Raw genomic sequence first — 24,986 nt, forward strand, 5'->3', positions numbered from 1 at the left:
TGCAAGCTGATGAGCGTATTCCGAATCTCACCAATCTGATGGCATTACGGTGTTCCGAATTTCACCGATGGCGACACTGATGCTCCACCGGTGTCGCACCGGTGCCATCAGCTTGCAGAGGTGGTGGCAGTCTCCATCAGCCGCCATCAGTGAATCTGATTGGTTCTTGTATAGGCAGTGGCGGCTCGTGACCAAATTATTTAGTGGGGCACAACTTATAACACTGATATGGAATTAATTGAACCCATAGTTTCCTCCCTACACGAACATAGGCTTGCCATACGGAATAATTGCTGAAAACTTCAATAGCAAAATGTAAATATAAAGAATGCATTATAAACTAACCTATTTATAGATGAAGTCCATTCTTCGATCCCTAGCTCGAACAAATACTTCGATAACTCGCTGATTGAAGTTGGATATCAAACGAACCATTTTACTCTCAATTGAAAGCATTGCTATTGCTGTCAGTCTTTCTTGGCTCATTGCGTTCCTGAGGAAGGTTTTTATTCGATTTAAAGTAGATAAGCACCTTTCACTTTCCACATTTGACATAGGTATTGTAACAATGATGCTTAGTAATCGAACACACTAGTGAAATGTTTCTTGCATATTGTTGTGCAAAAAGAGTTGCAAAAGTGCTGCAGCTCCTTCGGCCGCACGCAAGTCTACCCTGGAATATAGCACTTCAAGCTCGGTTCTGAGCGTAGATTTGTTCACTTTTGAATATGTGTTGACAGTTGCCGCAAAATCTTCCTCTGGGAACCGATTACAATATTCTTGAAAACTAGATATACGGAAAAGTTTGGCAGCCGCCAAGTGGCCTGTGAAACGAAATCGTTCTTCTGCTTGCGACACAATAATATCACACGTTTCCAATGCACTGACTCGTTTTTGTTGATCGACATTTCTATGTCGTCTAGTAGGGACCGGATTGTCGTCATGATTATGTTCTCCTAAATCAGAACGAATCCTTCTGATGTTGCGTTCTTCTCTTCGCATCCACACAACCATTTCGCTTTATCATACATAGAGCTATTAAATTTTCTGTTGAAATTTCTGTTTTTGCCTTCCGTCTGCTGTATAATGACAGGCGGGGTGTGCCTAAATTCTTGGCGCGAACTCTGCTGTCGAAATCTAATTGCTTTCCAATTAGTTCACTAACTTTATTCATATTGAAATGAACAAGCACACAACGAACACTAATGTAACTAACTTCACTACTTCACACTTAAAATAAAAGGAAGAGAATTATTTTCACCACTCAGAATGTTATTATTGCAGCTACGAATACAAACGCGGTAATCGAGATATGTATTTCGTACGGTTTCAATGTTGCCAACACTCTTAATAAAAAAAAGCAGCCTACCATAATTCTGAATATAGGTAAACTACGGTACTATATTAACACTGTTAAACAATTTATGCAAATTAAGCTTTCAGTTGTAAAGTTAATTTGAATAATTTCGAGGGAAAAATTGTTCCGGGGCCGGGTATCGAACCCGGGACCTTTGGTTAAACGTACCAACGCTTTCCCACTGAGCTACCCGGGAACTCTACCCGACACCGATCCAATTTTTCCCTCTATATCGACAGACCTCAAAGTGGACTGACAACCGTCAAGCAACCAACATTTGAGTGCACACTAACTCTGTGTGACTTTAAATTGTGGTTTTCTGTTACGTACAGTGACGTGTATTATTCAAATTAATCTTTCAGGAATAACTCCCTGTAAAGTTAATTTTTCCCTCGAAATTATTCAAATTAACTTTACAGGGAGTTATTCCTGAAAGCTTAATTTGCATAATACACGTCACTGTACGTAACAGAAAACCACAATTTAAAGTCACACAGAGTTAGTGTGCACTCAAATGTTGGTTGCTTGACGGTTGTCAGCCCACTTTGAGGTCTGTGGATATAGAGGGAAAAATTGGATCGGTGTCGGGTAGAGTTCCCGGGTAGCTCAGTGGGAGAGCGTTGGTACGTTTAACCAAAGGTACCGGGTTCGATACCCGGCCCCGGAACAATTTTTCCCTCGAAATTATTATTTAAACAATTTAATTTTAGTAGCTAAATTAATCAGAAAACATAGTTAAGAATTGCCTCATATGAAGTATAGCAATTATAGTAACTAATCTAAAAAAGCTAGATCTATTTTTGTTTTTTTGAAAGATGGGACATGACAGGAGCGTTGCGATCGGAAAAACAACTGAATGTCACATAGCGTGGTAGCCTGTTGCTATGGTAACAACGGTTGAGTTGCCAAACTTATTGTTCCCATGTGGCGAGTAGCTCTCTTGACGACATTTATTGTGCACACAATGTTAGCATTGGCATTTGATTCTCTGTCGATTTTTGTATTGTTTTCTTACCTTCGCGTCAATCAGTGTTTTAACGTTAGCCATCTTAAACGACAATTGCTAGCTTCCATCAGCTGGCAGCGTGGTAGTCTATATTGGCAACATGGCACTGTAGTTCCAAGCTCTGCCGCTTAAATGTCATGTCCCATCTTTCAAAAAAATAAGTATAGCTACAGAATAGCTAAGATGACAACCCAATTGGGTCTTCGGGCCATGGCAGTGTTACCATCATTCATACTTCTATATGTAGCGGTAGCTTCCTTCTCGTCCGCATAGCGTTCTGCACGTTGTTAAAACCTTTTGCGCATGTGCAAAGATTGATCACGCGAATTTCTGTGCCCTAGCCAACGCTTCCCCTCTCATCTTCACGCCCCGCATCCATCACATCACACCGCTCTTCACGCACTTGAAACTCGAGTTATCTGTGCGCATGTGCAAAGGATGGGCACTAGAACTACGGTGCCCGAGAGCGGAAATCATTCACATTTCACAGTATGTTTATACCTCTTAAGTCATTACGTTTTGAGCAGATAATTTTAAACAAAAATTGCTTTATCTTTTGTGGGGGGGGGGAAAGGAATGGAGGGGGGGCACGTGCCCATGTGCCCCTTAATGCGAGCCGCCACTGTGTGTAGGGCGGGAATTAGCAGACGAATGACATCGTGCACTGTTGTGTCATGACGGTGTGTTCTGCTTTAGTTCTGCTGTATTGTTTGTAATGAGCACGGCGTAAAAAACCAGTATGATAATGGCTTATGAGCGAACATGTCAACGGACCAGTTGTTACTACCGGTTCAAGAAATAAATTGTTTATGCTCTCTTTTCTTTGAACGAGATAGCAGTACGGAAATTTCGCAAAATTTTGCTAGCGTAGCATAGACAACAACTTATACAGTCGCCATGACAGCCATCGATCCTTCCAGCAGTTTTGTTCCTATTTCGCTGCAGCGTGACATCATTGTTTTCCACCGATCCGGTGAGATTCGGAATACGCTGGATGGCACTGGTACGACACCGGTGGAGCATCAGTGACTCCATCGGTGAAATTCGGAACACCGTGATGCCATCAGATTGCTCAGCACTGAGATTCGGAATACGCTCATAGACAGTTGAAATATGCATCCATAGATAGTTGCTAACCACCAGGATCGCTACTATCGCCTCATCACAGACCCTTTTCCCAGCAGACTATAAAATGTATTGTACTTTCGATATCGTATTCTTTTGAAAGAATTAACACCTTCTTTCCACTATTGAAATATGAAATACATAAGGTTTATATATTATTTTCATAAAGTATATATTATATTTTATAAACTCACCTTCCTGGATCTTTTGGAAGAAGGATAACTCTGACCTCTTTTTCTTACAATATTTATAGTACCACAAACGTCTCCTTCTCCCATATTATTATTCAAAGTATTGCATTGTAGCCATTTACATTTATTACAACAGATAACAAACATTTTACAGTTTACACAACTTTTCACAACAAAGCGAAATACGGCACAGTGAATGCCTTTTCGATCTAGGCCAGGCCGTAATGTATGTTCGGGTTTTCTATTTCAGTGTATGTAGCTCAGTGAAATACTATACTATAACTTTATTGCGTATCATTGCTAAGTTTTATCTAGTGTAATGTGTCCATAAGTTCTGTTTACATCTTGTTGCATAATATGTTGCAGAAATAATTACAAAACTGTGTTATTTTAATGTGAAGAGAATTTTACATGTTAACATAATCTGTTCACATCAACATTTTAAGTTTAGAATGGAAGCTATTTTGAGGTTCAATAAAAAGAATTTATATTGTGATTTCAATTTAGCACATCTACCTTCCTTAATTGTAGACAGAAAATTTACCATACCACTCCTATGAAATTAGTGTATGTACGATTGTGTTACTTCGTCTCTTAGGTAGTAGATAAATACAATAGGTTCTTTCCAACACAATTCCTGTACTGGTACATGGTCGCTTTGAGCATGCGCAGTACGAAAAATGCTTTCCAACACAGTCGAAACTAATCCATGTATTCGTCCATGTACTGCAGTCAGGCTTTCCAACTAACTGTTTACACGGAACGTGAATTGTCGGAAGTAGTCCCTGTGTTGAACCATGTATGAGTAGTACATATCCATGACATGCGCAGAAACTAAACCACTGGCTCCTGGCGTCTGCTTGTTTCTGTCGTGCGAAGATATTTTGTTAGGTTATATAGGTCACTTATAGGTTATATTATGTAAAGTGACGACGAATTTTTACAATCTTTATCCAGCGAAGACGAAGAGGAGTTGCAATTTTTTACAAAAAGTAAAAGAAATGAAAATTATCTAGGTAATTAACTAATTTAATATGTGTGTAAATTTATTTAACGATCCGAAATATACCACATTACATACAATATTAACAAATAATAATAAAATACTTACTTTTCAGAAGAAACAGTCCCCCACTACAACGACAAAGAATTTTTCGAGCATTTCCGCATTAGTCGCGGAGTTGTTCAAGATATAGCGGACCAATTTCAACAAAGTGAACAACATAAAAGGCACTATGGACAATACGGAAAAATTTCGGCATTCCACCAGGTTATCAGTCATATTAAGCTTATGCATAATTTACGCAAATTGATAGGGAACAATTTTAAGGGATTGTCGAATCACTTTTTTTTTTTCTATTTGTTGCAGGTTCTCATTTTCTTGTGGTTTATTGGCCACCAGACATCAGGCTTTCATGACGTTGCTGATATATTTGACATCGCTATCAGTTCATTACACAGAATTATTAGCAGAGTGGCTATATTTCTTAGTAATTTGGCACCACAGATAACCAAGTGGCCCACAGAAAATGAGAAGTCCGTAAGTGCCGAATATTTCAGAATGAATGGATTTCCCAACGTCATAGATGGCTGTCATGTCAAAATTGACGGTATTTTCCTAGTACCCGGTACTCGTTACATAGACCACTCTTACACTAAACTTGGAGTAATTTAAGCTTATTAATCAAATAAATGATTCTACTTACTGTTTTTTATATGCTCACCTGTATGTAATTTCTATTTTATACATATTTCATTGTTATTTTCCATCCGAAGATAATTAAGAACGATGAATATTACTTAATATCTCCTATCTTTCTTCAAATGTGTTTATATGCCATGTTAAATTTCATTTGTTTTCATTAGTTAACAATGATGCACATTGGGAGCAACATATAAGAAATTATTTTCCTACACAATCCACGCTATATTCACGTTGTTTTGAAATTATTAATCGAAGATGATTTGCTTATTGTTTATTACACGCAGATATGTTTGTAATTTTTATTCCATACTTTTTTTTCTATCCCACGGTCATTAAGAATGGTGAATATTATTCATGCTTGTTTACTGTATTTCTTAAAATAATGTTATGTGGCATGTTAGTTTTTATTTGTCGTTAATTGCGTAAAAATGATGCGCCAAAAATAATAATAAATTCGTACACACTCTACATCCTATATATTCACATTTGTTTTTCAGTGATTTATTCAACTCAAATGTGATGGACCGGTTAACTATTATAAATTAATTGCATGAAGGTTTGGGGGCGGAGCCCCCTAAAGCAAGAAAGAACACATCATAAAATATAACTTGTACATTCAATCCAAAGGTGATGGACCGGTTTATTAGGCTACTAAAATTAATTGTATGAAGGTTTGGGGACTAAGTCCCCAACAGAAGTTTTCAGGGGGCGGAGCCCCCTAAAACAAGAAAGAACACATTATAAAATGTAACTCCTACCTTCAAACTCAAATATGATGGACCGGTTAATTACTATAAATTAATTGCATGAAGGTTTGGGGGCCAAGTCCCCAAGAGGGGTTTTAGGGGCCGGAGCCCCCTAAAGCAAGAAAGAACACATCATGAAATATAAGTCGGGGTGTCGGGCACTGAAAAGTACCTTTTGGAAAGCATGGTGATGCGCATTTGACAATTGCAGTGTACATACTTGCTAATAATCCCTTTTTATTTGTCGTTATTTACGTAAAAATGATGCGCCAAAAAATAATAATAATTTCGTACTCACTCCATTTCCTATATTCACATTTATTTTTCAGTGATTTATTAAATAATTTACGGGTATTTAAAAGACTAAATTAGAAACATGTTACATAAATCACCCTTGTGCCAAAAGAGAATGCTCCCTGGACCAAATTGTCGTATTGTGCAGTGGTCGTCAGTACTTGCTGAAATGGATAATAATATAATATAATTATGTTGTACGTAGCAAGATCGATTTTTCAATTGATAGGATATTTTATGAGGTTGTCACGACTGAGATATCTATTGTCATTTGCTTTTATTTGTCAGAAGGCCTTGACTGACGGGTATAAAAGGACTGGCGCTCTTAGTGGTGGAGGTCGGGGTTTGGGATGGCCCACAAGCAACAAGTTATACTAAATATGTTAAACATAAAAACGACCTATGTAACGAGTACCGGGTACTAGGAAATGACCAAATTTACAAACCAAAGAATGATCTGGATTCTTATATTAATAGAAAGGCATTGTATTCGGTGCAGGTGCGTTATTGAGATTTTTAAAATTGGTTTATTGTGCTTCTACAGACAAAGGAGGTGAACATGAACGCTGATCTTAACGAGCTTTCCTTTTTTCATTTTATTTTCCAGATGCAAGCTGTGGTGGATCATACAAGAAAGTTTATAGATATATTTATTGGATATCCTGGCTCTGTCCATGATAGTAGAGTTTTTAGGACTTCACCTCTGGAGAATCATTTAGAGGAAAAGTGTGGCCGTTACGATTTACTTGGTGATAGTGTTTACCAGTGGCGGCTCGTGAACTTGTGGATTGGGAGAGCTGCAGTAGATTTCGGTACATACAAATTCCACTTCTTGATACCATTACTAATAAGTATAGGACAAAAATAAATGCACTACATATCGAAAAACCAAAACTTCCTGACTTAGTTGGGAGATGTCTGTGGGATCATTTGCTAATCTCTAAGAAAAACTAATACCATCGATTTCAGTCTGAATTTCAGATCGGCAGACACTCAACTTACAATCTACCAGTTCATTCTGAATTGTCTTAGAATAACCTTTAAACAGTGGCATGTTCCAAATGATTTTTGAGAGGTTCGTTTAGATTACTCACGAACTGTAGCAACCCACGAAACACATCAGGGTTCTTCGAATCGTTTTTTCATCATGTCCCATAAGGGGAAGTTCATATTGACCACAAAATTTGATACAATCAATATTTTTTTTTAAATAATTTCACGATTTTTTCTCACTTCTTGATTATGTTTGAGAATGTTTGTTCTATTCGTTTCACTTAATTGCACAGCAGTATGAGTTGCGTAACATAGCCAATGAAACAACATTTTTCAGGTGAGACTGCGAAGATTCGTGCATTTTGCTTTTTAGGGGGAAATGTCCTAAATGTGTCACACCACTCCTAGTCCATGCAGCATCACCACCGAAGAGGAGGCAAGGAAAACAAAATATAGATTTTTTTTTGTTCACATCCACGTAACCACAAATGTTTAGCGTAAATTTCATTGTTATACTTCTTTACATATAATTATGCACTATTTCGGCTGGATGAAGCTTAAGTAAGATTTAAGTCGGGTAACGGACTACCCTTTAATTTCACTTCATTACATCAATATTCTCCACAAGGGAAAGTTGAGAAAAATAAAATTAATATTCTGTAATTCACACACACTCATGCTTGCAAATTTGCACTGGTTAAGTTACGGTATTAAAGACGTCACACCAAAGCAACGCTCAGATATACTGATCGTCAACAATTTTCTAAAACTGGAAAAGAAGTCTCTTTCGTATTTTACATGCTCTATCAAAAGGATTCTACTCGTGCAATCATTTAGAGTTAAGGCAAATATTATGTTCTGCTGGAGGCTGGATATATATATACGTAATAATAAGGCAAAAGAGAATATTACTTTCGTTATATTAACTCGATAAGATTCTAAAACAATACGTATGTGAAAAGAAAATAAAAATTTTGTCATTAAGTTTCAATGGAATAGAGAATCCATTTGACGCAGCATTACAATAGCGGTGTGGGAGGAGAGGAAAGGTCCCTTGTGGCCGGCTCTGCAAGCCACTGCAGCGAGATATGAGTTTTAAACAGTGGCAGTTTCCCTCTGCTTCCCTTCACCTCTCTACCCCCTGACCATGCAAGACACATCTCTCTATGAGCTGACCACCCTGCAGATCTCAGGACGACTTTGAATGCAGTGTCAATTCCAATACAGTCGACGCACAAAAAGATTATGCATAAGATAATAGTACATATTCCCGGCCAGATGAAATATAAGTCAATTTACCAATAAAAGCTGTAACAATTCTTCTACAAATTAAAATAAATATTATTTTTATTTTCCTGCCAAAGCAGGGAGTGCTGCAGCTCTTATGGACGAGCCGCCCCTGGTGGTTACCCCCTGAAAAGGAACCTGCTGACTCCATTCAAAGAAAGAGGCAATCTTACCCCACAGCAGAACAACTACAATTTAAAATTATAAAAAAATCGCTATGTTGTGGAACATGGTTTTGGGCTTTTAAAGCAAAAATTCAGACAGCTATATCATATGAAATTGAGAAGCATTTTCATAATTGCAAATATTATAAGGGCTGCTTGTGTTTTGCACAATATAGCATTAAATGACGAGTTTGTTCTAGGCCTAGATGAAAATAGAGTAGAATTGTACAATCCATTGCATCCTCCATTGCAAGGAGCAGAGGAAGACGAGGAGGATGAAGCCAAACAAATTAGGTACAATATAGGAAATAACCTATAGGAAGATTTTTTTTTTTTTTTTTTAGGAAATAATTTCACAAATGATGGAATAAGGGAAAAAGATATCAGCAAGCTTATCAACATAGCTCATTCATAGAAGGTGGCAGGAATGAAAAACACATTACAGGCAATATTGCGAGTACATTAGTAATGTCTTTTTATTATTGTATAGGCCTAATATCCTATTAACAGGTATTGTACATAATCTTATTGCGGGATTTCTTCCTTGCAAATAGTCACAAAAATAGCAATAATAATAAACATGAAAATTAAGTATAATCTTTCCACATCACAGCCCATGAAAAATATAAGAAAATCACTGAAATAAGACGTAAAATTTAAAAGTATTTCAAGGAGCTGTTCTGAACACTGAGTATACTGGTGTAAAAAAAAAAAGATTTTAATTCAAACAATAAAAACAATGATTTTTTAAATTTTAATCACATTTATTTCATAAAAATATTTTTAAATTAAATTTTTGTTTTCATAAAGCAATAGAAATTATTCTCATACTGGGGTATGCTTCACTGTTTATGAAGTGTCTAGGATGAATAATGAAGAATCAATCTACATGCTGTGTTTCAACAATAATTTGAATTTTAGTATGATACATTATAACATATTTCTGAACTGGTTTTTCTATCTTATAGTTGAATGCAACAGAAGGAACTATTTGTAGCATAACAGAATTTTGCAAGTTGTCTAAGTCCTCTTTCTGTTTTTCATTTGTTCAGACGACAAAGATACTAAGCTGACTTTGATTGATTTTCAGAGATGGTCTCTCAGTGGATAGGTGATCCGTAACTAATAATCTCTTTTGTTTTGGTACTGAAGGTGCAACTACTGCACCCAGTGGCATGTGGTGATAAATAATCCTGGCGGTACACAAATATTTATTATGATAATGATTATCATATTATTATTATTATTATTATTATTATTATTATTATTATTATTATTATTATTATTATAGGTACTAACTACTACATAGCTATTAACATATGTTACGTAGGTATAGATTTACATAATTTTGTTAGTCAAGAAATTGCAGTTAATTAGTTTCCTATGTAGGTCCAGTAATAGCAAAGTAAAGTGTTCAATTTCTATTGCAGCACACCGTAAATAATATTGTTTTCGCTATATTGCGTTTTATAACACAGTTCACACGTTCACAAGCATTCGATACGTGTGTCGTCTCATCAGCCTTAACTGCTAAAAAGTCAGCAGCTTTCTTTATTTCTTTGAAATCTTGTCATGGCATACATCAAAATGGCTTGAAGTACTTCGTTCTGTATAGTGTTTGATGTGATCTTAAACACTGTTCCTCTTTCCAAATGTTCCTTAAGAGAGCTTCTAATTCAGAACTGAAATTGATGAGGCCAAGAAAAGTACTAGCGTTTAAAGATGAGTTTCCGTCTTCGTGACCTCTTAAAGCCAATTCAAAAGCTCCACAAAACCGCACGCACAAATCTGTTCTTGATAACTTTATCATTGTGAAGTGCAACAGTCCAATTGAATCCAATTGTGTCTGTATGTTTGTTTGACCCAACACTGCTAATTTAACATTATTGTTGATGTGTGCAGCTGAAGAATCGTGCTTTTAATTCTTTCATTCATGTGCTTCAAATCAATCATATCTGCAGAACGATAATAAAAATTATTTAGTTACTACGCACAGTCCTAAATTCAAACAGAAAAATAAATATAATTCATAAAAGTACTTTTTTTGTCAATAAATGTTCGCCGTCGAACAACAGGCAAGGAAAACAAAATACAGCATCTTTTATATCGCAGCCGCATATTGCATTTCTCGTACGTCCAAATGTTGAATTTTCTTGTCACTTCTCTATTACTGTTTTTCGTCACTTATAATTTTAATTCATGTGTAGGTCTACCCATCTTCTTTATTTTGATCTTTTCGTGTAAAGGTCTTATAGAAAATTACACATTTAAAAGATTTTGCACACTATTCATTGTAACATTTATGATGGAACGAGCTTGAGAACACATCTGAAAGTGCTCCTAACCCCTCCTACGCACACTGTACTGCCTCCCTACCATGCTCCAAAGCCTGCCAGTGAAACACTACTACTGCGCATGCTCGAATGGAACAGTGTGCCGCAAGTGTCGAGCGGTAAACGTAAGTCCCAGGCGTCAACAAGACCAGTACACGTGCAGTGTTATTTTTACATAGTATTATAATAAAGAATTATGTCGCTCACATAGTCTACAGCAGCTCATTGATATACATTTGAAAACATGTGTTATTTGAAGAGGTGGTGCACTGCTCCTGTGCTCCTTAAGAGAAATCGCCACTGACTGCACCTGTCTCTAAATTTTGATCTTCATTGTCAGATACTGGAGTAGGTCTATCCCAATTTTTTTCTTTGTATATCTTTTATGCCGTTACATTTTTTAATATGTAACTTCATTGTAGCAACTAATCCCTGCATTTCTAAACCATATAATCTGCATTTAGCTTTCATACATTTCCACTTCATTTGGGCAAACTAAACAGAACTTCAATTTTCTCCTAACTAGATCAAGTTTTCGGCTTGAAGTACTCATTTTAAGTTAACAGCAACGTTCTTGCTACACTTTAATAAGTAAAACAACTTAATACACACAATGACGTGTCGACCTGGTTTGCGAGTTGGTATAGCACTGCCTTCTATACCCGAGGTTACGGGTTCGATCCTGGGCCAGGTCGATGGCATTTAAATGTGCTTAAATGTGACAGGCTCATGTCAGTAGATTTACTGGCATGTAAAAGAACTCCTGCGGGACAAAATTCCGGCACATCCGGCGACGCTGATATAACCTCTGCAGTTGCGAGCGTCGTTAAATAAAACATAACATATCACAATGACGTAATTGAAAATGACAAAACAAATTGAAAAGAAAACAGAAATTTGAATTTGATGTTGAATGTTTGAATTTTAATCAGTGATTTATGTAATAAGGAGTGATTAAAATCATGATTTTTTTTTTACTGCATAGAGGTAGTAGGCCTATTTAGGGTAACCGGTTGGTCACATACTAATGATTTTCATACATTTTTCATGTGCTGTAGTGTGTAAATATTACACTCAAGTTTCATGCAGTAAACATCCATCCAGAAATACTACAAAGTTCCGACTTCAATGTACAAGATACATCCACAGAAATGGAAACAGAAACTATAGTGAATGTGAAAATAAATTTTAAAAGTAGCTATTGTGAGAAGGAGGATTAGATTTTGTCATCGTGAGAACTGCTGCTTCTCAAAATTTGCTGTTCCAAAAGTTTACTTTCTTTTCTAGTAATTCAATTTCCCTGTCCTCTTGTTCTAATCTTTTCCTCTGGTATTCCGATCTATCCTGTCTAATTTGCTCCAAAACACTAATCTTCCTTTTTACACTATCTCTTTTAACATTTCTTTCCACCTTCCTGCTCTCACCCACATTCTCTTCCACAGCCCTTTCTGTTTCATTTTCTCCAGATGTAACTTCCACTACTGCATCAGATCCAGATGGAGTTTGGACTACTGTCTCGGAACTTAACAGTATTTCTGGGTGGATATTTCTTTTTTTTGCCATAAAGCTCATCCATCTCATCCGCAAACTCAAAAAATCTCTTTCCACTACCCGTTTGATTTTTGCATCGACATACTTTTTGTAGTCCCTGTCCAAAACACGCCATCTGTTTTCACAGTTATTTTCTGTCACGTTTCTCTGCAGTACTTCACTCAGCTCCTTAGAAATTACTTTCCACATCTGCTTAGCGCTTCGAATCTTGTATGTTCCTACACACTGCCTGTATTTCTTATACAGGTCGATCAACAGCTTCGTCCCATTGACGTCCCAATGCATTGCTATCTCGGAACTGCTCGACCCTGCTCCTGCTCCCATATTTTCGAAATTCTCAAAAATAAGGAATTCACACATATCTGAAATAAACACAAATGAGCACATAAGTAATAATTACTATTATTGTATTTCTATTGCATTATTGTTGTCTTTTTTGTCTTTTATAGTAAATGAATGCAAATGATCTAATTGTATGATACAATTGTAATAAAATAAAATACTGGTAGGCCTATTCATTGTATGTATAATGCAGTGGCGGTCGGTGACTGTGGAACCTAGGGAAGCTCTAAAAAAGCATTGTTTTAAGAAACAGAAGGTGGCCTCCACACTTACTTTAAGCCAGTGGTTCCCAAAGTGGGGGTCGTGTAAAGAGTGATGGGACTCGCGAGATGATTTACAAAATAAAAAGAACGCCTTATTAACATACAATTATTTTGCATTTATAAACCTAAACAACTTTGAATATAAAAATTAAAAAAGCCTCACTAATAATAAAGTAAAAATAATTAATTTAACTGTGCCTGTTTTTCAGAACTTAGCCTGTCAAATCTGGACTATGTATTGGATACACACACAGTGATATCATTTTCAAATTTGAGGTTTCTCGCCTTTGTTTTGATGGCAATCATAGACGAGAAACTTAATTGTCATGAATTATGAGGTGTTGCAAATGTTATAAAAAATATAAGAGCTTCTTTTGTAAGCTCGAGATATTATTTTCATGCAAAACTAGTCAAGCTCTGCGAAAAAGGCTATAGTTTCAACATCCTATCATATTTATCCTACATATTTTTTTTAGAATTTCAGCAAGTTGAACGCAACGGAGTTAGTATCCATCCGTGGCTATCGTGATTGTTTTGAGTTTTTTTTTTTTTTTTTTTCGGAAAATACGCAAGAAAATATTGCTTACATTTGTTCAAATTTTACAGGGATTTCTATTTTTGAAATGGAGTCAAGAACTGGTACTGTAGTGAGGGTACGAGGATCGCAAATTGAAATCTCGCCCAAAAGTGGATCGCGGCTTCAAAAAGTTTGGAAACCACTGTTTTAAACAAATGTTGGGGTAGCGCCTTAATTCAATAGTTTACAGTATTGAGAAGAACAACATCACAGGTATCAAAATGAGACAATTTTATCGGACAAGTGATGAGTAAATTGCTTCACATCTTTCGAATACTGTCAAAATACGAGTAAATAACAAAATGCGTTTTTACTTTATAATTATGAGCAGAAATTCATTAATAGAACAATTTACAACATTATTTTCATGCTAGCGAAACAAAAATGTCACCTCTATTGCTTATTTGTATATAAGGTCCATTCTCCTTCCTTTCCTGGCAAAAATGTCTATTACATTGTCAATGAAGTTTGAAGTCTGTTTCAAGGACACCAGAAGCTCCTTTTCAATCGACATCAGTCCAAGTGCCGACAGTCGTTCCTGCCCCTGAGTATTCTTGCAGTATGTTTTGATCCTTTTCATTGCCGAAAATGATCTCTCTACAGAAGCACTAGTTGCAGGAAGCGTTGAAATAAGTGTGCACAGTTTATAAACTTCCGGGAATGTATCACTGTCTAATTGGAATTGCTTCAAAAATTTCAAGAGATCACTGACAGATTTGGTTGCATAATCGTCTATATTAAATATTGCAGTCAGTTCACTTCTTAAGCGAGAAAACTCAAAATGCCTGGGATAGGCATCTTTCAAACTAGTGAAAGCTCTTTCAGGAAACATTTCGCGACGAGTGATCCGTTTGCTTACATCCAAGAGCTCAAAAAAAGATAATGCTTCTAGGTCCAGAAAACGACTTTCCATTTGTTCAGAAATGTTATCAAAATTTCATAGTAGAGGCGTCTATAAACGTCGCGATCATTTTCAGTTGCAGACGAGCGGGCTCTTTTTTTGAGTAGCTCTTCATTCGATTCAATTTGTTCCCAAAGTGCGTTGAATTTATATCTCTGATTTCTCACTAATTCCTTTATTTTCTGCACCTTTAATGAGCAGTAAGCAATATCTAAGGATTTCTTCTGCAGAATGTTGAATAATGTGTCTGTCAATGGAAATAATTGTGCAAATACTAATAGCATGAAATTAAAGTTGAAATCATTTAGTTCTGACAGAAATCCGCGGGCGGCATTGAATGTTTCTTGATCCCAATTATGAGGATTTTCTCGAATGTGAGTGAAGAAATTTTTAAGGGCCTCCTTGTTGTCATATATGGTATGAACTAGTCGAGAATTGTAATTCCATCTGGTTGGGGCTACCTTTGGGAGTCTTTTTTTTTTACTTCTTCATCCAAGGCATTGGTCCTTCTACTTGACTTAGAAAAGAAGGATGAAAATCCTGAGATCGTTTGAAAGAATATTTTGCAAACCTTGATTGCACACAATGCCTGCGACAATACAAGATTTAATCTATGGGCATAACAGTGCACGAACTTTGCTTCTGGATATTTTTCTTTTACTTTTGCTTGTAGCCCCCTAACATGTCCTGCAAAAACTGCCGCTCCATCGTATGTTTGCCCTATTAGTTTACTGCCGATATCATATTCATCAATGCATTTGAAAATTATCTTAGCAAGCCCTTCTGCTGTTCTGTCTGCACTGACGTCTGTAAATCCTAAAAATCTTTCTTGGATGTTACCACTTTCTGTCGCATAGCACACAACTGTACTTAGTTGTGACTTGAATGCAATATCTGTAGATTCGTCCAGAATAATTGCTATGAAATGAGAACTTTTAACTTCTGATTTAATGTGTTCAATTAAAACTTCCGCAATCGCATTTATCAAATCATTTTGCGTGTGTTTGGACAGCCCTGTAAAAGTAGAGGTTTTCACATGATGCGCCAATTTTTCATCATATTCACTTAATAGATTCAAACAATCAACATAATTCCCTCTATTACACGATTCTTTTGATTCATCGTGAGCCCTGAATGACAATTCGTTATTTCCTAAGAAGCATGTTACAGTAATTAGGCGTGCAAGAATTTCTCTGTTATGCTTCACTAAGGCATTGTGTTTTAAAACGTCAGCTCTCAATTGATCGTCTATCTGTAAATCAATTCTTGTTAACCCAAATGTTTTAAGTTTCATCATAGAAATAAAATGACTTTGGGTTATCTCATGGCGATGTGCAGATCTATGGAAATTGCTTATGTCCGAAAATCCCTGGGAGTTCCAAACGTTTTTGTCTGTATTAAATATTAAACATGGCCAGCAATACAATTTCTTCGAATCTGCACATGCAGTGAGCCATTTAAATTTGTCATAATAAACATTTGCTCTAAAATGTTTGAAACATGATTTCGTCTTTGTCTTCATATCATCAATTTTCGGCATAGGCTTACCATTTATAATTATTAGTCTTTTATCTTCAAAATTATGTGATCCGAACGACACTTTTCTTAAGCTATCAATAATGCAACATGCACTTGAACTAGCTGAAAAAACAGAGACACTCGCTCATCAGCCACATCGCGACTACCGCCGGAGGTTTCCGAAGGATGTTTGTGGAGAACGGAACCCGTGTTAGGAATAGCTTCACGCATATCGCTTGGAGTTGAGGTGCTAGGCGAATAATTCATTATGGAAGGCTATTTGGACTTAAAACAAAATAACATTAATATCGGTGGAATATATACTTTGTAATTCAATCTACAATTCATAATAACATACTGCACATCTCAATAACCCACACCAATTACGAAGAAACGCATAAAAATACATAATATTTAACTTTCTCTCGGAATCATACGGAATCTCAACCTGACGTAGCTTCACTGCAAAGTACTGTCTTCGCGCTACGAGTTGGCGGGTGGAGTGGATAGGCGGGACGGGGGAACTTCACGCTACACTCTGACCTGAAAACGTCAGTCCACTTACCTGGCTACAGGGGAACGAAGTCAGACATAAAAGATTCTTCATCTTCATCTTCGGTGTTGCTGTCGTTATGGCTGTCATCATCACTCTCATCACTGCTGTCATCGTCACTGGTGTCCGCGTCGCCAGCATTAATGATGAACTCGTCTATAACGTCCTCCATTATTGCGTCTTTCTCCCAGTAGTAGTTTTCAATATCACTCACATGTTTACAGTATCCAGTCCAGTCTTCTTTAGTTACATATTTGAGTCCTTCTTGCACAAGTTCTTGCAGTCTTTTCAGTGACATATCACCCGTTGTGTTATGTGACCTTACATAGTTCTTAACACTACTCCAAGCTAATTAATAGCGCTTAGGTCACATATATACGGTGGTAACCTGACGACAGTGTGACCATGATTTGCAAATATCGTATCTATTTGGTACACATTTTGCTTAGGACGAATTTGTTCAATTAACGAAAAAAGAGTGAACTTCCTCATATTTTCTTCACATGGCACTCCATGCCTTCGCAGGTAGTCCAACATTTCTTTTTTTACCGCTGATTTGGTTGATACCTTATCTAATTGTTTTCCATGATAGGGCGCATTGTCCATGACGATTACAGATGGAGTAGACAGATTGGGAATAACTTTTTCAATCACCCACTTTTCGAAATTGTTAGAGTTCATCTGTCCATGATAGTCGCCTGTTGCTGTCCCCGCCTTGTATACTAATTCGCATCCTTCAACAAAGCCATTAATCCCACCCAGATGGACAACAATGAGTCTGTTAGACGCATTAACGGTAGTCAAAACTCCCGTAACGTCTTTATGCTGCCAGCACTTGCGAAACGTTAAATTGGTGTCTACCCATGTCTCGTCCAGGTACAAGATTGGTTTACCCTCTTCCCTAAGCTTTCTAATTGTCTGTAGTAGGTATCTACACCTCCAATTTACAATGTTTTCCCTTTCAATTAAAAATTTTCGTCTCGATGCACACTTCTTCCATCTGAAACCCATTTCCTTTAGTATTCGTCGTAATGTTGTCGCCTTGCATTTGAAATCAATTCTGTCTTTTAACACAGGCAAAAGTTTCTTGCAGCTTGATACTACTTTCTTGTTCAGATAAAAATCGTCAATTATGTCTTTTATCACTCTCCGGTCAAAGTCATCTACATTTGCGTTCCGATAGTCTGGACGTTTCCGTTTTTTTCCAGGTGTCGACAAAACACTTTCTTCTTCTTTGCAGTCTTTCATTTCTTTCCTTATACGCTGTATCGTTCTTATAGATACATTACAATACTTTTTTGCCCTTTCTGCAGATTTCGTAACAGGAATGCTAAGACATTGTTGTTCTTTTTCTTCATCACAGAATTTTATCACATTTGCAATAATATTTCTTTCTCCGCTATGGATTGTCAGTCCTTGTTTCGTCTTTGTCGACATATTTAAAATTATTTGCAATTAATAAACCGCTATGTAAGCCTAAACTACCACTATACAATAATAAAAACTCCACTAACTGTATTATAATCAACTATATTAACACCAGAAAAAAAAACCTATTATTAAAGACTTGCAATATATTGAAACTATTCTTGTTGAAACAAATAAAACACAACCAAACACCACTATTATTTCACAGACCCGCAGACACTCTCAAATATACGTGCAGTAGATGTTTGTGAAACAGGAATATTGCAGTGAACAGCGCGGTGCGCATGCGCGACTGTTTCCCCTCCGCCCCGTCTAAGTACTTCAGCCGCCTTCTCCTGGCGTGACAACAGTAGCGCTACAACTGCACTCAAATGCGCAAGCGCGGCCAGACGGCAGGCAGGCGGGCGGGCAGGGTATGCGCCGGCTACGCTGGAATAAAGGCACAAGCAGCACACTTCATGTACGGCGGATCGGGCTCGACTGAGCGAGCGCAAGAGCATAATCGTTCAACAACAGAATCGTTTGCAGTTTTTAATAGATTACAATTATTATACTATTGTGCACATAATCGTGCATGGTGAGGAGGGAAGAGGAGGGAAGCTCAGCTTCCCTCGCTTCAATGAACCGACCGCCACTGTTATAATGAATTATTGTAAATATAGGCCTAATATTTGGCGTATGTAATTTCTAAATAAAATACTCTCCATCATGAAATTAGTCTTACCATGCTAATTACGCTATATTGTTTAATTCATATTCCATTATCATTTCATTAAATGTTTATTGTAGATAGAATTTCTTTCTTACCAAAAGGTTGCGAATTAGCTTATATTGTATAATAATAACAAAATAAAAACAGTGATATTAATTTATTATGATATTAGCGTATATGCTGTTTAAACAAAATACTTTCCATCTTCCTAGAAATCTGTATCCCAGAATATTGTGTTCAGGATCACGTAAGAAAAAATCTTAGGAAAAATCGTAGAAACCCGCCAAACAGCAGATGCACGACAATCGACACTCGTTAGTGTTCCAACCAACGAGTTAGATACTATAGAGAGGACAAAGACCTCAGAAAGTTGAAGACAATTGAACATTGGTCCGCCATGTTTCGGTTAGCCAAAACAAAGGGGCGTGGCTCGGATGTTGTAGCAAATGACTGTGATGAAGTTAGTATTATTGTGAATTGAGTTACATATTAAGACTATGTTAATAAGTAAAAAGTAAAATACACACAAAACTTCACGTTTTATAACAGCTGTAGGCCTATGTTTTATTAGTTTCACTAAATATAGCCCAGATATTAAATGACAAGCTATACTCGATGCAACCAAAGCAAAGCACCTAAAGACGGATGAATTTAATCGGCAGAAGAAAAATAAATAATTTTTTGACTTCGTCACAAATTTAATTACCTTACAGCTTATCTAATCTAATATGAAATTATGTAATTCAATGCTCACCAGGTGATTTCAAGAGAGACGACGTATGTAACTAATAGGAGTAAAATATAGGAAAGGTAGTGGCGAAAATTAAAAAAAAATATATCCAGTAATTAAGTTATTGAGAAAAATTAATTTGAAATTGGAATTAGCACAGAACTTTTGAAAACTGCAATTATTAAAACTACAAATAACCTCTTAGCATGCAACATAATAATTAAAGAATGACACTAATAGAAAGTTACTCATGATCGTAACTCACCACATTGATTGAAACGATAAGATACTTACGATTAACATTGTTATCAGAAACAACAGGAGCCACAGCTAGGTACACTTCTTTTCGCGTGACCGAGACATCATGTAGTCTAATATAATTTGAAACAAATATTGTCGCGTGATGGAGACATCGTGTAGTCTAATATAATTTGAAACTAACATTGATCTCACGCGTGTCTCGCAACTAGGCAGAGACTTTTGCAGAATAAAACTGTTCTTGCATTATTTTGAACAATAATGACAAATTGTGTGTGATGCAAGTGCTAACTTTCCTCTTTGTTAACAAAAAGAGCCCTACGCATTAATTAAAAGAAAATTGGATTAGGCCCTATAAACACAATAAATACTAAGATCTTGATGGTGCAAACTTATTAATACAGACATTTCGCTTATGCTCAGTCCGTCTTATCTTATAATTCTCTGCGGCAATGGTACCTGTATTGAGAGGGTTTAATTATCCAGCAACGAATATTATGATTTACGGTACATTTCATTTAAATCCGAGGGAATGAGGCATTTTTGGCAATTTTAAAGTCTTAATTATTACTTTTCATTTATAAATCAGCTTTTTACAAAACCTATAGTGAAATGTTTAAATTATCTGAAAAATATAATACATGTACCAACTCGTTGCAGTGTACCTTTGCACTCCTTGCGGAGGTTGGCGGTCTATGTTTTTTAGGGAACGATCCATAGTACTGTTGGCCTCCGCAGGGAGCGCTTATCAGAGGTCTTCAGCCTCTCTATAGTATCTAACTCGTTGGTTCCAACACCACCACAGTCTAATACTTACAGTCACGCAACTCATACGTATAAAATATGCCAACATTTGACAGCTGGCGCGACAGTAGCCCTCTAGCGGCAGGCAAGTTAAAAGTGTGCACACGACATATGATAACACGTTAGAAAACGGGTTTTGCGTAATTTGTTTTATATTGTAAAACGCGCCATGGCGAGTGCCTGCTGTTTCCAACAGGTGGCAGCACGCACAAGGCGCGAAGGAGTCGGGCATCGGATGGACGGCAGGTGGCAGCAGGAGGGGGCACGCGGAGAAGTGGCGGGCATCGTCTCGTCCACTTGGTTGTGAGGTGTACTCGCAGGAAGGTGTGATTGTGAGACAAGAGCAAGAGGAAGCAGTGACTATACTCGTGGAGATTTGGAGACAGCCAAGTATTGCGTGTGATAGTAAATAAACTACAGGCGTATTTTAAAGGTGTACTAACAATTCAGAAGTGGGATATATCTGCGTGTCAGTCAAAGAAAAGCTACTAGGTGAGTTAGCTAAAGGCGCTACTAACACGTGGTAATCTCGTTCTTTTGTTAGATCTCTAAGGTGCTGTAAGAGATGGCGAGTAATCTAAACCAATTTGAGGATAGCGTGCTGGATTACGAAATGGAGGTCGGGGACCGAGAATCGAGCCCCGATTCCATGGCGTTTTCGTCATCTGGCACGTGCAGGGACCACGTGGACCGGAGCGTCGCGTCTCTGGAAGACGACGCGCCGGCAGCGGATCCGGTCAAATTATAATAATAATAATGATTTATTTTAGCTGGCAGAGTTAAGGCCGTAAGGCCTTCTCTTCCACTCAACCAGCAAAAACTGTATATACATATGCATGAACTTACAAAAAATTCAACAATTTGATTAAGTGAGAGTTACATGTATACAACAGTTATTTACGAATTGAACAACAAAATACTAGGAACTATTAATTAAACACTGAAATAAACTGTGTAGTAGAATTAAACTAAAATACATAGAATGTTAATATATTTCAGATCATATTAGATAATAGAAAGAGATTATTATGAGACAATTTTGAAAATGCAGCACAATCAGGATGATGTCTAAAGAAAAAAGCAACAGTGTAGTCAGTAATATTTTAAATCAGTATGATTGGCGGTGGCCCACATCCTCAACCAAGGGGATGTTGCCAGGGCGATTCAGAGCATGCTGCAAGAGCAGGCGGCCCGTATCCTCAAGGAGGTAGAGGAACGGGCGCAGGCTACCTTGCGTCATGTGACTGATCGCCAACCTGAGGCTGGAGGCGCCAGCAAAGAAGAAGAGGAGTCCCGGAAGGCCAAACAGTAGCGCACGTGGGCGCTGCTGTAGAGAGAGCACCTTGTGTGGAAGTGCGGCCAGCAGCTCTATGGCGTCATCGCGCCCTACGGCGAGAGTAGGGGAAGAACTTGTTGATGCTTTCGATCCAGACGATTGTGAGTGTAACGTCGATCGTTGGCTCAACAAGATCGACCAGCTGGGCCGCATCCACGACTGGAGCGATTATGAGAGGGCGTTCTTCATGCAGGCGAAACTCCGAGGTGGGGCGAAGGCTTGGTATAATCGCCTGGATGATTACGACCTCTCGTGGTCCGAGTGGAAGAAGGCATTGAGGCGCGCTTTTCCACGGCAGCATGACTTCTGCGAGTCATTGGAGGGACTGGTAGCGAGGCGCAAGCTACCAGATGAGACCATGACGAAATATTACCACGCCAAGCTTGCTCTGTGCGAGAGGTGCCGCATCAAGGGCGAGGATGCCATCTCCTGTATCATCAGGGGACTTCCACTAGAGCTCCAGGGGAACGCGCGTGCTTACAAGTGTAAGACTCCAGAGGAACTCTACTCTGGCTTCCTGAGTACGATGGACAGGTACCGGGAGAGTGGACGATCCCAAGGAGAGGCGAAGAGGCGGTGCACGGAGACTGGGGTGTGCGGCATGTGCTGAATGCTATTACCACACCCAGGGCGAATGGTCAGGTGGAAAGACAGAATCGCACTATACTCAATGCGATTAGGGCGAGCACAGAGTGTGAATCACGGTGGGATGAGAAGCTGAGTGAGATTGTGTGGGGCATGAACCGCTGTGTCAACAGCAGTACTGGTTTTTCTCCTGCACAGCTCATGTTTTCTCACCAAGGTGGAGACATGGCGGACCTGTCTGGTGGAGTACAGGAAGTCAATATGGCAGAAGATGGCGAAACATTTGAGGACATTCAGCAGGCGGTCCTCAGGCGTAGGGACAAGGCGGCAGAGAACCTGGCCAAGGTGGAAAGGGCGATGAAAGCGCGCTATGACCGAGGGCGGAAGGTCGCAAATCAGTATCAGGTAGGTGATCTGGTGCAATGGCGAGAGGCGAACACGTCTTCTGGCGAAAAGTGAGTCAACCTCAAGTTGTTGAACAAGTATGGTGGTCCGTACAGGGTTCCAAGGTGCTCGGAAATGACAGGTATCAGGTGAGTGCTGTCAAAGGCATGCGGGGATACCGCAATTTTCAGGCGGTATCACAGCACAGTTCCTGGAGGTGAACCAGGAGACAATGGTGACGAGGAGACTTTGACTAACAGACAGGACTAGATTGATCTGCTGGAGAGTTGAGAATTAATGGGGACATTAATTTTGCAGGATGGCCGAATGTAAAACGCGCCAGGGCGAGTGCCTGCTGTTTCCAACAGGTCGCAGCACGCACAAGGCGCGAAGGAGTCGGGCATCGGATGGACGGCAGGTGGCAGCAGGAGGGGGGCACGCGGAGAAGTGGCGGGCATCGTCTCGTCCACTTGGTTGTGAGGTGTACTCGCAGGAAGGTGTGATTGTGAGACAAGAGCAAGAGGAAGCAGTGACTATACTCGTGGAGATTTGGAGACAGCCAAGTATTGCGTGTGATAGTAAATAAACTACAGGCGTATCTTAAAGGTGTACTAACAATATGTTTATGCTATACAGTAAGTGTATATGATTCTCATTAATTTTACTTTGGAATCCTAGAAGATTTTCACTCGCAGTTAATCTACAAGTTTCAGAAGCTGGGAATAAACGTAATTCTTTCTGCTCCTTACAACTGAATTATGGCCCTGTTCACGTATCATGGTTTGAAATAATATAATTGTTCGTACGTGGATGGTTAATTAAATTCATTCCTAAATATATTTATGAATCATTAGAACTTTATTATTTCCTGTGAGAAGAGTAAAAATTAGTAGCTTCAAAATTGTAGGGCATATCTCGTAGGGTACATCGCGTGGTGAACTCCTCTCCCTATTTCCTGAGAAATTAACTATTTTCCATACCGCAAATTGGGGTAAACTCGGCCGCTGAGGTAAACTTGAAAATAAAAAAGGGGAAGATTTAAACCTTAATATGACAGACATTGATTTATGAAGTTCATTATTTTTCATTTCTTAAGAACCGGTATTTTCTTTATTATTTTGAGTGACAAATAGTGCTGATATTATGGTTTGAATGTTTATGGCAAGTTTACCGCATTTTACATTACATTTCCAGTTTTCACACTTAAGCTTAATTTTAACTTATCCTACCTATATAATACGTAATTTACATGCCCTTACTGTTAATATGACGTAGGTGAGAACAAATAAATGAACACACAATTTTGTTGAAAAAATTGCCACTTCAATTAACTCAGAAAATGTAGGCCTAATTTTATTTTCAGAGAAGAAGTGGTGTAAGTCAAAATGGGTAATGAGGGCTAAAGTAAACATTCTTTAAAATACAGCGCAAAGCAGCAGTTAATATTGAATTTATTTAAACTTGTTAGTACACCTTTAAGATACACCTGTAGTTTAGTTTTTATCACACGCAATACTTGGCTGTCTCTAATCTCCACGGGTATAGTCACTGCTTCCTCTTGCTCTTGTCTCACAATCACACCTTGCTGCGAGCACGCCTCTCAACCAAGTGGACGAGACGATGCCCGCCACTTCTCCGCGTGCCCCCCTCCTGCTGCCACCTGCCGACCATCCGATGCCTGACTCCTCCGTGCCTTGTGAGTGCTGCCACCTGTTGAAACAGCAGGCACTCGCCCTGGCGCGTTTTACAAACTATTAGTAGTCAGTGAATAGCACGAAGGATATATCAATTGCTACTTTGCGCTGTATTTTACAGAATATTTACTTTAAACCTCATTACCTAA

General features: G+C 38.2%; 1 long non-coding RNA gene across 1 annotated transcript; it reads left to right on the plus strand.

Moving 5' to 3' along the window:
* Positions 1 to 1,756: 1,756 nt before the first annotated feature.
* LOC138701449 (uncharacterized) lies at positions 1,757 to 24,570 on the plus strand. Its single transcript, XR_011332576.1, has 5 exons — positions 1,757 to 4,949; positions 5,049 to 5,219; positions 6,713 to 6,923; positions 7,032 to 7,236; positions 23,462 to 24,570. It is a non-coding gene; the product is annotated as an uncharacterized lncRNA (long non-coding RNA).
* Positions 24,571 to 24,986: the final 416 nt, after the last annotated feature.

This window comes from Periplaneta americana, chromosome 6, assembly GCF_040183065.1.
Source record: "Periplaneta americana isolate PAMFEO1 chromosome 6, P.americana_PAMFEO1_priV1, whole genome shotgun sequence".
NCBI classification, from domain to species: Eukaryota; Metazoa; Arthropoda; class Insecta; order Blattodea; family Blattidae; genus Periplaneta; species Periplaneta americana.